The 13564-nt window shown below is 47.5% G+C and overlaps 1 protein-coding gene across 4 annotated transcripts in view; it reads right to left on the bottom strand.

Moving 5' to 3' along the window:
• ZNF592 (zinc finger protein 592) overlaps positions 1-13564 on the bottom strand; it is a 47861-nt gene that overhangs the window by 23964 nt on the left and 10333 nt on the right. For 2 of the 4 annotated variants that reach the window (XM_059179932.1, XM_059179934.1), the window contains exon 2: positions 7411-7494. The exons of 1 other annotated variant lie outside the window; for it this stretch is intronic. The gene's annotated coding sequence lies outside the window, so the exon portion shown is untranslated. Of the gene's footprint in view, positions 1-7410; positions 7495-11382; positions 11492-13564 lie in introns of all 4 variants that reach the window. One more of the 4 variants, XM_059179933.1, reaches the window with a different exon arrangement.

The following is a 13564-nucleotide window of genomic DNA, read 5'->3' on the forward strand; positions in this document are numbered from 1 at the left end:
CGATCCCAGGACGCTGGGATCATGACCTGAGCCGAAGACAGCTGCTTAACCAACTGAGCCACCCAGGCGTCCCTCAAAATGTACTGTTATAAAAGCAAAGGAAGAAACTGCAGAGAAAGAGTCCCCAGTAAAAAGTTGTAGTCATCAAAACCCTGCCAGCACAAAGTTAAAAGGCAAAGAGCAGTACACGACAGGAATTATCTGCAATGTGACAGTGACTCCCATTAATGTCTTTACTATAGAGAAGGCCAGGAAGTAAGTAAAAGATAAGCAGCCCACTAGGAAAATGAACAAAAATGGTGAGCACACAATTAGAAAAAGAAACACAAGTGGACAGTGAATACATTAAAAAGTTGCTACCTCACAAGGAATTAGAGAAATACAAATTAAAATACTGAGAAGCCTGGGATGCCTGGGTGGCTCAGTTGTTAAACATCTGCCTTTGGCTCAGGTAATGATCACAGAGTCCTGGGATCGAGCCCCACATCCAGCTCCCTGCTCAGCGAGAAGCCTGCTTCTCCCTCTCCCACTCCCCCTGCTTGTGTTCCCTCTCTCACTGTGTCTCTCTCTATCAAATAAATAAATAAGTCTTTAAAAAAATAAAAAATAATAATAATGAGAAGCCATTTGAGGCTTACTAAATTGACCAAGGTTTTCAAAAAATAATTCCTGGGGACACCTGGTCTTGGGATCGTGCCCCACAATAGGCTCCCCGCTCAGCAGAGAGTCTGCCTCTCCCTCTGCCTGCCACTCCCCCTGCTTGTGCTCACACGCTTGCTCCTCTTGCTCTCTCTGAAATAAATAAATAAAATATTTTAAAACTAATAATTCCTGGGATTGGCACAGATGTGGAAAAGTAAGCATTTCTTTCCTTCTCTCTCTCTCTCTTTCTTTCTTTCTTTCTTTTTAAGTAGGCTCCATGCGTGGAGTCCAAGGCAGGGCTCAAACTCACAACTCTCAGATCAAGACCTGAGCTGAGATCAAGTCAGATGCTTAACGGACTAAGCCAGCCAGGCGCCCCTGCTAAGTAAGCATTCTAAAGATGGTATAAATTGATAAACCCTGTCTTTTTATTTTTTTTTTAAGGATTTTTAAAGATTCAAAGATTTTTTTTTTAAGATTTTATTTATTTGACAGAGATCACAAGGAGGCAGAGAGGCAGGCAGAGAGAGAGAGGGAAGCAGGCTCCCCACAGAGCAGAGAGCTTGATGTGGGGCTCGATCCCAGGACTTTGGGATCATGACCTGAGCTGAAGGCAGAGGCTTAACCCACTGAGCCACCCAGGTGCCCCGATAAACCCTGTCTTAAGAGCAATTTAGCAATGCATACATAAGGCCCAACAATTCTACTTCCAGAAATTTATCCCAAGGAAATAGAGACTCACATGACAAAGAATAACTGCAGAATTATTTATAACAAAATAATTTCATAACAAAAAATGAGCCACAACCAAAGTTCCAACAAGAGAGAATTGGTTCAATAAATTATAGTATGTTAACACAACTAAATAGTAGACATCATTACAGCACAAGATTTATAGCTATGCTCCTGATACGAAGTGGGGGGGAGGGAGGATACTGTAATACATATATAGTACAATTCTATTTAAAACAAAAGATTTTTAGGGGGGGCGGTAAGGGGATGGGTGAGCCTGGTGGTGAGTACTAAGGAGGGCACAGATTGCATGGAACACTAGTTGTGGTGCATAAACAATGAATTTTGGAACACTGAAAAAAATTAAATTAAAAGCAAACAAATTTAAAAAAAAACAAAAGATTTTCATTATATACTGCGTTTATGAAAAGGGCTAGAGGAACACTCTAAAATCTTAGAAGTATCTCAACAGGTGAGATTATTTTCTTTCTTTTATCTGCATTTTCAAACTATCAAACTATTTCAAGTTGTACTGCTTATGTAATTTTATTAAATTATATATTTTTTTAAAGATTTTATTTATTTATTTGACAGACAGAGATCACAAGTAGGCAGAGAGGCAGGCAGAGAGAGGAGGAAGCAGGCTCCCTGCTGAGCAGAGAGCCCGATGTGGGGCTCAATCCCAGGACCCTGAGATCATGACCTGAGCCGAAGGCAGCGGCTTAACCCACTGAGCCACCCAGGCGCCCTTAAATTATATTTTTAATAGACAAAAAGAAGGAATTAGGAAGGCCAAAAACATTTGAGAAGCTTTTTATGGAGGACTCCAAACATCACTAACATAAGATTCTGAAAGCACACCCGGTGTGCCTCAGCAGGGGACCGCAGGCTGGAAAACCAGTTCCCTAACGTAACTGACATACAGTAACTGACACACGATGTGCAGTCCAGGTACAAAGCTTTAGCATGTCTCTGTGACCTGCTACGGGCTGGAAAGAGCAAACTTCATACAGTGCTGCCCATTTTGCCAGGGGACAGTGTCTGGGACCAGAGCATGGGTCTGGCCTCTGCCCCGTGTCCATGAAGACCAACCTAAAAAGCCGGCCTTGGCAGTACCAGAGCAGACAAGGTCCAGGCACGGTGAGCCCAGCAAGCGAGCTGGGGGTGTCTTGTCACCAGGCAAGGCAGGCACCCGCCTCCTGGTCCCTATTACTCGGGCAACCCTTGCTACCATGTACGTCACACCAAGGAAGCAGAGAGCGGCACCAGGGCTGATAGGCGGGGCTGTGCCCTCCCCTGAGGAGCTTCCCTGCAGGGAGATGGGGACACTGAAAATAGATTGGCAGATCAATAGATCCATCCCTATTGTTTATTACAGGATCGTTTACTTGCCCAAGAAATGTTTGTCCAACACTTAAGTAAACATGTCAACAGATGAGGGAGGGGGAACACCTTAATTCCGAAAGGCTCTCATCAGGTCTGACTAAGAGTTCTCTGAGGGGGCAGGAACAAGAGGACTAGGGCAGAACAAGCAGGCAGACTCTTCATAGAATCTAAATGTCAGAATTTCACAAAAAAATGTTTTTTAAAAAACTGAATTCAAAAAAAAAAAAAAAAGTGAATTCCATACAACTTGGGTGAATGTATGTTTTGTGTGTGAGACTGTGATTGTCATTTATAGGGCACCATGAACAGTGGAGTTTTAAACCCACGGACCAGTTCTGGACTCAAGCTTAATACTTCCTTAAGTTACCGAGAATTGTAGCTCCCCCACCCATAAGAGGACCCAGCTGTATCCATACATGTGGTCCTAGGAACTAGCCATTAAAAACACCACTATTGGGGCGCCTGGGTGGCTCAGTGGGTTAAGCCGCTGCCTTCGGCTCAGGTCATGATCTCAGGGTCCTGGGATCGAGGCCCACATCGGGCTCTCTGCTCAGCAGGGAGCCTGCTTCCTCCTTTCTCTCTGCCTGCCTCTCTGCCTACTTGTGATCTCTGTCTGTCAAATAAATAAATAAAATCTTTAAAAAAAAAAAAAAATAAATAAAAAAAATAAAAACACCACTATTGGGACCTGGGTGGCTCACTCATTTGAGCATCTGGTTCTTAATTTTGGCCAGGGTCTTGGTCTCAGGGTTGTGGGATCAAGCCCCGCCTTGGGCTGCCAGCTGGGAAAGAAGCGTGCTTGGGATTCTCTTTCTCCTTCTCCCTCTGACCCTCTGCCACCCTCTCAACAAAACAAAACAAAACAGAAACAAAAACCAGCACTACTGGGGTGCCTGGGTGGCTCAGTGGGTTAAGATATATGTATGTAACACATAATAAATACATACACATATATGTGTTACATACCCACATGCGTACATACATACCATTACTGAACAAGGGCCTGTGAAAAAAATTTTTTAAAAAGGAGGTCTTGTGTCCAGTAGGCTTTGGGAATGACCACAGCATTCTCCTTCTGTAACTATACCATCAAGCAATAAAGTGAAACCTTCAAGACTGCAAATGGTCTTGAAACTGTTGCAGAAGTCAAAAGGCGAAATTAAAAGACAGTGAGTTCTCAGGAGGCTGCACGAGTGGGTGAAAGTACGGTAAAGGGGCATCAGTGAAGCCAAAGTGAAGGCACGTTTAGGGAAAAGTGATCCTAATGACACTTTTAAAGTAAAGAGTTCTCAGTGACGCTGTTCAGTAAAGAGACTTGGCCACTGTTGCAGCCAACGTTGCATGTTTTATCCCAAAAAGCCCAGAAAACACCGCACATGATCAGAAAGAATACTGGAAACGAAACACAACCTGTGATCCTGCCCTTACTCAAAACCACCAGGGTCCACAGCAGGCTGGGCTGCTCAGTATCGGTTCCATGCACCTTAAGAAAGACACAGCAGCGTAGGAATAGGTCCTAAGAGATAAGCCTGAAGTTATAAAGTAGATGGGAGAGCTTTCTTTCTCTTTTTTTTTTTTTAAAGATTTTATTTATTTATTTGACAGAGAGAGATCACAAGCAGGCAGAGAGAGGAGGAAGCAGGCTTCCTGCTGAGCAAAGAGCCCGATGTGGGGCTCAATCCCAGGACCCTGAGATCATGACCTGAGCCGAAGGCAGAGGCTTTAACCCACTGAACCACCCAGGTGCCCCAAGATGGGAGAGCTTTCTAATAAGAGCTTAAAAATTAGAACTCTTCTATTCTGGAGAGATGAAGGTTTAGCAGAGAGGGAGAGGATAACTGACGCGTACATGTGTTCATCACACCTCACACCTAAAATAGTAGAGAGGAAAGGGAAGCATTCTGAAGTTGGAAATAAGAGATGTACACAAATAAGACATAACTTTACTCATTCGTCAGAAAATACACTGAACAGGCATCTGGGGTGGGAGGTCAGTCGGTGAAGCCTCTGCCTTCGGCTCAGGTCATGATCCGGGGGTCCTGGGTTTGAGCTGGTATCCTGGATCCCTGCTCAGCAAGGAGCCTGCTTCTCCCTCACCCTCTACCCCCCTCCCCTGCTCGTGCTCTTTCTCTTTCTCTCTCTCTCTCAAACAAATAAAATCTTTAAAAAAAAAAAAAGAAAAACAAAATGAAAAGAAAATACACTGAAGTTGTTACAGGCAAAATATATAAATGTAGTAACATGCACACTTATTGGAATCCAGAAATTTAAAAAAGGGGGGGGGGCCTGAGGAACTAAGAACAAGAATCGTCACTGAACCTATGAGCTTCCTTTCCCTCAGCATTGAAGCCTCTGAATTTCAAATAACATTAAACTAGGTCATCTGTTTCCCTTAATATTAAGTTCGGTAATGGTAGATTAATAAAAGTTCAGAAACAGGACATCAAGGGGGCAGAGGCACTCTGAAAACATTAAGAAAAATCTGATCTCTATTCAGTATATTGTTTAATAAGACAAAGTAGCAAACGACATGTGACAGATTTATAGGATGAAAGTTAAAGGCAACAAGATTCAAGGAACATTGGACTGGAAACCACAAAACTGACTTTCCTCGAATTTGCCATTGCTTGCTGGATAAGGACTAGCACGACAGGTGTGTGCGTATTTATAACCTGTGAGCAAACGCTTCACCCTGCTCCCTCACGTGACTGAATACGGCTCATGTGTTGATATAATCTGTTCACTCAACGATACGTGTTCAATTATTGTTATAAAAGTTAAGGGTTTACAAAGGGTTTAAGTGGAAGTTATCCTCTGCTTTCTCTTTCAGAAGGAGCAGTCCGGGGAAAACACAGCAAAGGGTAAGTCAAGCTGTCTGATGCACACCGCAAGTGAGTGAAATCTCACGCTTACTTAGAAGAAGCTGAGAGTGGAAGCAAATGCCTGAGCTGGTGGCCCGCTGGGGCGAACTTCTGTCCCAGGAGTGGAAGCTAGGCAAGGAGACAGACAGAACAAGGGAGCAGGCATGAGAGCAAGCTGCTGCCGACGGTCCTCGCAGGAGCTTTAGCTGGACTCTGGCTGAACAATGGGGAGAGAAGGGCACTGAGCTCATGGGTGGTAGAGAAGGGAGCTCCTTAAAATCAGATGACGGGGAAAGACCCAGAACGAAGCCCCAGGCCAGGAACGGGAGAGCAAGAAGAGTAAGAAATGGTGAAGCCCCAGAACGGCTTTGCCCTGACGCAGTCAGCAATTACCTATGAAAAGCTCGTGGGCAGGCTTCGGTTTATCAAGAAAATTAAACTAACTTGAAGGATCTCTGAGCCCTTGAATAGGCCAGGCTACCACGGCTGGGCAAATTAACCTAAAACTATGAATTTCTTTTTTTTTTTTTTTTTTTTTTTTTTTTTTAAAGATTTTATTTATTTATTTGACAGAGAGAGATCACAAGTAGGTAGAAAGGCAGGCAGAGAGAGAGGAGGAGGAAACAGGCTCCCTGCCGAGCAGAGAGCCCGATGTGGGACTCGATCCCAGGACCCTGAGATCATGACCTGAGCCGAAGGCAGCGGCTTAACCCACTGAGCCACCCAGGCGCCCTAAAACTATGAATTTCTACGTAAAACTTAACTCCTGAAGTGGACAAGCGGACCCTCTTCCATACACCTGGCCCTGCCGCCCGAGTACACACCGAAGCCTGCCTGTGCGTCTCAGGGGCCCCAGGCATGGGCGCTCTGAGTCGGTCAGCAGCTGGTGCTTCATTCCACGAGGCATCTGGTACTCTAATCGTCAGCAAAGGGCAACCCAAAGAGACACACAGCAGTACAAGAAAGCAGGTGTCCCGTTGGACAATGGACCCGGCAAAACAGCAAAGCTTTTCGCTTGTCTTCTTCTCCATCTGGTCTTAGCCCCCTCCAACGCACACTCTGCCACAGTGGTTACGGTAACACATGCATCTGATCACAGAGATGTCCTCCTCAAGATGCCCGTCCCCTCCGGGAGATAGCTCCTTGTCTCTAGCCAGCGTGGAGAGCCCATTCCCATCTGGTCTCTGCCTACCTCCCCAGCGACTTCCCAGGGTGCCTTTCATTCACGGGCAGTTCTCACAGACTGCCTCTGTGTCAGGGCCTGGGCTGTTCCTCCTGGCTCCAGAACACCCGACACCCCACCCCACCGGCCCCCAACACAGACCTGCCTGAGAACACCTCCTCTGCCCAAAGCTTCAGCTCCAGGGCCCCCTTCTCCACATGCCTTCTCTGAATGCGAGACACCAATCCCCTGCCCTCCTCCTCTGCCTTCTGCTGTAGCAGCGATTCCCACAGCAAGATGGGATCCTGAGTTTTCTCATCAGCCTATAAAGCCTCTCCAAAGTTGGGGTCTCATCCTTTACCTCTATTTCTGAGACCTAACACATGTGGTTCCCAGGGGCAAGTAAGCTGTCACTACTCAGAGACCCCTCCCCAGCGGTCCCTCCCAGGACCGTTCTTCAATGCCTCCCCAAACCCCAGCTGACACACCTGCCCCTGTCTGTCCTGCCAGGGTACACTTTGCCCCCAGAGGCAGCTTCTCCTCTCCCCTTCCAGGCCCTTCCACCCCAAGCAAAAATCCCACTTCCCAGGAAGAGAATTATATTGCAAACATTCTAACAAGACTCACAGGATGTTAGAGCTGAAGGGGACCTCAGAAATGATCTGGTCCAGTGGCTTCCAAATACACGTCTGCAGACTGCTCCTGGACTGACTGCAAAAGAACAACATGGGGGGGGTGACTTTCAAACACAGAACCCCAAGCTCCTACTCGGGAATCAAGATTTGACCAGTCTGGGATGGATCCCTGCATTTTTTTTTAGAGCCTCCCCAGTGATTCCAGTGCACTGGCCTAGTCCATCCTCTTCATTTTACACCGGGAGAACTTGGGCTTGGAAAGAAGAGGGTCGGGGCACCGGGCTCAGCTGGTGGAGTGTGTGACTCTTGATCTCAGCATTGTGAGTTCAAGCCCACGTTCAGTGTAGGGATTACTTAAAAATAAAATTTTAGGAAAAAAAAATTGTGGGAAGGAAGACAGAGAAGGAGAGAGGGAGGGAGGCGGACAGGTAGGTGCGCGCTGAGCTCATCTACCTCGGCAGCTCCCCCAGATGCCAAGACATGCCTGGCACTGAGGACACGAAGGGAAGGCCCAGCCCCTGCTCCCAAGGGCCCTGCACACGCCCCACTGCAAACACCCAGCAGCCACACATCGGGGGTGCCACGGAAGGCTCATCAGAGCACTGGCTTCCAGGCAAGGAAGGGAGAGGGGCTCTCTCTGGCTGTGGTCCCCTCGGTGGGCTCCTTTGTGCTCCCTTTTGATTCCCTTACTCCTCTCAGGGCATAATTTTGACTTTTGCTACAGTAACTTCAGTAAAATATTCTCTCTCCTGCTACTTCATAAGCCCTACTACAGGTACCCCCTATTTCTGAGCTGGTATCTCAATTCTACATTCGGGTTTCTACGCGGACAGGCAGCTCAAACGTAGTCCGTCCGAGCCTAACTCTCAATTTCCCCCTATGGCTGGTGACCGCTCTGTCCTTCCAGTCGCTTAGGCCAGATCCGGCCTCCTCAGGTGCCCTCTTGCCTTCATACCCTGGTTCCAGTCCAAGAGCAAATCCCGTCAAGTGCTCCTCCAAAACTCTTCCGGATGCAACCATTTCCTCCTGCCTCCAACCAGCATCCATCTCTCTCCCAGGGTCCCTGCGAAAGCCTGCCCGCCTTGCCCCTACGGCTCACTCTCAACACGGCAGCCAGAGCGCAGCTCCTAACACACCCAGCAGACCACACTCCTCCTCTCCTGGAGTGCCGGCCCGTCTCCCGCAGGGTGAACGCCAGCCTTCACACAGGGCGGCCTCCACGGCCTCCATCTCCCACGCCTCTCTCTGTCAGCCAGGCGGCTCCGGGCGGGCACAGGCCTCCACCTTGTTCCTCAAGCATGGCCCTGCTCAGAGCCTTTGGGGCTACTGTTCCCTCTGCTCAGAACATCCTTCCCCTCAGGTCTCCGGGCCTCCCTCATCGCTGCCACCAGGTCTTTACTCAATTGTCCCTCCGTCGGGAGCCTTCCGTGACCGGTGTGCGCACCATTCCCCCCGCTCGCCATCAGTCCCAGTCCTTTCCCGATCTCCTCTTAGAAGCCCTTCCCGCCCCCTGACCTGTTCTATAACTGCTCGTCTCCACTGTCTCTGTGTAAGCTCCACTGTGTTTACGGAAAGGTATTCCGCCACTAGAAAGGAGGAATGAGTTGACGGGCTCACCTGCCCAGAACTAAGACTGCTCAAGGGTAGTCACAGGTTCCCACACAGGTTTATTCATAGTCAAGCAGTTGGCAAGTTTGCAGCATAATTTGTGTTTCACTTTTTATAAGCACAGAGACCCTGAGAGGTGATGGGATTTGCCAGTGGGAAGGGGTCTCCCCAAAGCAGCACTTGTCCGTGTGCCCTGGGCTCCTGCAGGGCTAAGTTCAATACTGAACCTCTGGAAAGTGACCACTGGCCAACGTCCCTATGATAAGCTCATCCGTCTTGTGGATGGGATCCGTGTTGACGCCAGCAGAAAGGGCAGGCTCCCTCCAAGACCAAGAGGGAAGGGCAGGGCACAGGGCAGTCTTCAGTCTTCAGAAAAGGGGATATGACTGAATATGCTACAAACCACTGAATTGTGTGCTTAAATGAGTGAATTGCATGGCATCCGAATTTTATCTCAACAAAGACAAAAAGAAGAGTGGATAAAAGAGGAGGGAGTTGGGGGTAGGCAGCACCGGTCAGCTGACTGAGAGGATACACACCAGCTATAGGAAACAAAGTTTAAAGAGAGCTGAGAACCAAGACAAAAACTGATACTCTGTAACCCTCACTCCCTTTCCTTTTCCTTGCTTGGAAACAGATCTTAGCACTCACACCGGCACTGCATTTTGTTAGAAAGGGACAGAACCCAGAGACTAAGAGGAAAGGAGAGGACTCCTCTTTGTCCGCACAGCACCCTCCGGGAGTCCCTCCCGCAGAGTTTTGTAAAAGCATCTTCTCCTGATAGTAGGGACACCCAAACAGAAGCAAAAACCTGTAGCCTCAGGCCTGCTGGGAACCAAGCCTCCACTCCCTGAACAAAAGGGCCCCAGAAAAGAAAAAGTAGCCATTCCACAGGATTACTTTTTCCTCATCTCCGGTACCCATGTGTTTGGTGGCTCTGTGTGTGTCACTGGTCTCATCTACCAACCACAGGGTAAGGCAACAGATGTAACATCCAGGTGTCCACATGTGTGCCCAAGGGAAGGACAGGGAATAAGGGACCTAAAGGTCTATGTGCCCTTCTACCATCAGACAAATGGATTATTAAAATTCCTTCTCTTTTTCAGACATAAAGTGAAATATCTACAGATAAAATGAGCCAAATCCTGGTTTTGGCTCAGGTCATGACCCCAGGGTCATGGGATCGAGTCCAGTGCTGGGCTCCACATCGGCCTGGCGTCTGCTTGAGATTCTCTCCCTCTGACCCTCTCCCACTTGCACTCACTCTCCCTTTCTCAAATTAATAAAGTCTTTAAAAATAAATAATAATAAAATGATGTGATGTCTGGGATTTGCCTCAAAATGACACAGAGCAGAAGGAAGAGATCAAGGAGGGTATTCCTAAACGAAATAAGCTTAGCCACAAGTTAATAACTATTGGATGTGGGGGAGGCGTACACGGAGGTCTAGTCCATCATTTTCTCTACATGTGTGTATTTCCGCTCACTTAGGACCAGATCCGTGGATAGTGGACTCTGTGAGTCCAACCAGATAACCACCAAGGTCACACCCATTAGGATAGCTATTCCACAACACAACCACCCAAATTCCAGAAAATAACAAGTGCTGATGAAGACATGGAGAAATCAGAATCCTGGGCTGCTGGTAGGAACATAACCCGGTGCGGCCACTAAGGAAAACAGTACAGCAGTTCCTAGTGAAAACTAAACCCAGAGCCACCGTCTGATCTAGCAACTCCACTTCTGAGGACGTACCCAAAAGAACTGAAACCAGGGTCTCAAAGAGTACTTCCTACACATGTGTTCATAGCAGCGTTATACACAACACCCAAAAGATGAAAGCAACCCAAGTGTCCATCAACAGATGAATGGGTAAACAAAATGTGATACAAATAAACAGAATATCATTTGGCCTCAAAAAGACACAAAGGTCCAAGACACACTACAGCATGGATGAGCCTCGAGGACATCCCTGAGTGAAATCCGCCACGTGGAAAAGGACAAATACTTATGATCCCACCTAGGAATCCATGTTCCTGGGGCAGTCACGTGCATAGAGACAGAAAGCATAACAGTGGTGACCAGGGGCTAAGGGGGAAATAGGACAGGGAGTTAGTGTTTGATGGGTACAGAGTTTCAGTCTGGGGTGATGAAAAGATTCTGGATGGCGGGAACGGATGTACAACATGTTAAGCATGTACTTAACACCACTCAACAGTACCTTAAAAATGGTTAAAATGGTCAATTTTGTTATGTATGTTTTGCCACAATTAAAAAAAAAAAAAAAGGTACCAAGGAACATAAAGACATCACTTGTGTGTCTTTAAGGCCAGCTCAGGTCAGCCTAGACATCATACCTCAGAGAGGTTCTCAAAACAAGGGCGTGGTGAGCGTTGCTGGGGATGGAGAGCTATGGAGAAAGGAATAACATCTACCTAGGCACATGGTCTAGTTTCCAACCACCACCTAAGGAAAGAAGAAAAACAAAACATTTTTTAATAGGCCTGAAGGTAAATGTCTGCGTAAGTTAAGGTAATAATCACAGAAATAAAAGTGTATGTCAGACCCTGAGAAAATCTCCAAACATAAATTCAAAGCCCCAGATTCAAGGCCGCAGAGCATCTCCCCCTTCCCGTCACAGTGTGGTGGTTCAGGGCACAGGCTCCGCGGCTTCAAATTCAGCTCTAAGACTCGCCAGCCATTCGACCTTGTGGCAGTTTCTTCACCTCTGTGTCATTTTCCCCGTCTATAAAATGGGGCTGTTGTAGGGATTCAATGAGTTAATATTTGTGAAGTTCTTACAACACTGCCTTCAACATAGCAAACACATTATGGTACCAACCTCAGGGGCCAGCAGGCTTTACCTCCTAGTTTTCCAGAGTGCCCCAGCAGACTGCCAGATGCCTAAATGTCGGGCTGGTCAGAAGTGTGCACATGGCGGGGAGGCAAGGTTACCCCTCCACACAGCTCAGGAGGCCAGCTGAAGCGGAGGAAGCAGAGGGTCAGGCAAGCTGGGGAAAGTCACAGGAGGGGGGACAGGAAACAGACAAACACTGAACCAGGGGATAAGAACGAGAGAAGATACAGAAAAGCTGGCAGAGCCGTTTTTTAAAACTAGGTGATCTTCACTGTAGCTGAGCACTAGCATCGCCTCCAGAACTTTGGAAAACTTCTCACGCTGGGTCACAGTGCCCCGAGATTCGGGTTGAACTGGCCAATGTGGAGAAACTGGTTAATGGCCCATCAGGTCTGTGCCCACAAATGACGGGATGAAAAGTCGCATTTCAAATTCTGCTCACGCTCACTCTAATTTGGCATTTCCTCATTTGACTTCATTTTTGTCTCAACTTTGAGAGACCAGCATTTAGTTTGGATTCGAAATACAGACAGAGACAGTATGAGTAGAAAAATATTAAAGGGAAGGGAAGGAAACTCAATATACCAATTCTACCGAAGAGAAACAAAAACTTTCTTCCCCTAAACCTTTTCTTCTTCTTATTGGACCATCACATTTCAAAACACAAACTAAGAAGCAGACACTGTGCCGTCCCAACAAGGACAAAAATCCAAGCCCTGGGTGCCGGGCAGAGGGGTGTTTCACGTCTCCGAGGTGAGTTCGTTCTGAGGCACACCAGGACGGGCCTGGTTATTTATTCCTGGTTAACCTTAGCTCCCGGGGCCACTGGATTCCATCAGGTCACTCGAACTGCCTCCGGTCTCCAGTAACACAGCTTGGGGGCAGAGAGGGGCCGGCCTGCCTGAGTATCAGGGGTCGCTGATCCAGGCTGCCTGCTTCTTGCTGGATTTATAGAAGCTTCACAGTTTATAAAACACAATTTCTACTTCGCATGGAACTCACCCCAGTGAGTGGGAGAGCCAAGAAGAACACCCAGGCTCCCACCTGCCTCCACGGACCAAGGTAGGGGTTCCGTTAGGAGCTCTGAACCGGGGTCCGATGGCACACATTTCAGTTTTCTAGCACCCTCCTCTTCCCAGGGTGATGGAACACATCTTCCTTCAATTTACCATTGAGACATTTGCTACAAGCCCTTGCCATAATTATGATGCACCTTAGGGTGTTCCAAGATACAACATCAGTAAACAGTGTCCTAGAATGCTGTTCTGACTTAGAGGTTCTTCCAACACTAGAAAGATCAAGAACGGTCAGAGCCAAAGAGACTCCAGGAAACCATTTTTAAGCCGCTGACTCTATGAGCAAGGAAGCGGAGCCCAAAAGAAGTGAGGCGGTCAAATGAGATAAAACACGTAAATATCACCGCAAAAGATGCCTGTTATCCCTGGCAAGGTGACCGGCCCTGCCTTAGCCTTCCCAGAGGGGCGGAACGAAGTCCCTTACTCACAGTTACCCATTCAAACACCCCCATCAAGTTCTGGGTACGAGGCTTATTTAATCCTCCGACGAGTGATTCTAGCCCTGGATGTACATTAGGAAGAGGTCGGGAGCAAGACTAATGCCTAACCCCAACTCAGACCAATTAAATCAGCATCTTTAGGGATGGGGCCAGGCATTCTTTAAAA

Source organism: Mustela lutreola, chromosome 7, assembly GCF_030435805.1.
Source record: "Mustela lutreola isolate mMusLut2 chromosome 7, mMusLut2.pri, whole genome shotgun sequence".
NCBI lineage: Eukaryota > Metazoa > Chordata > Mammalia > Carnivora > Mustelidae > Mustela > Mustela lutreola.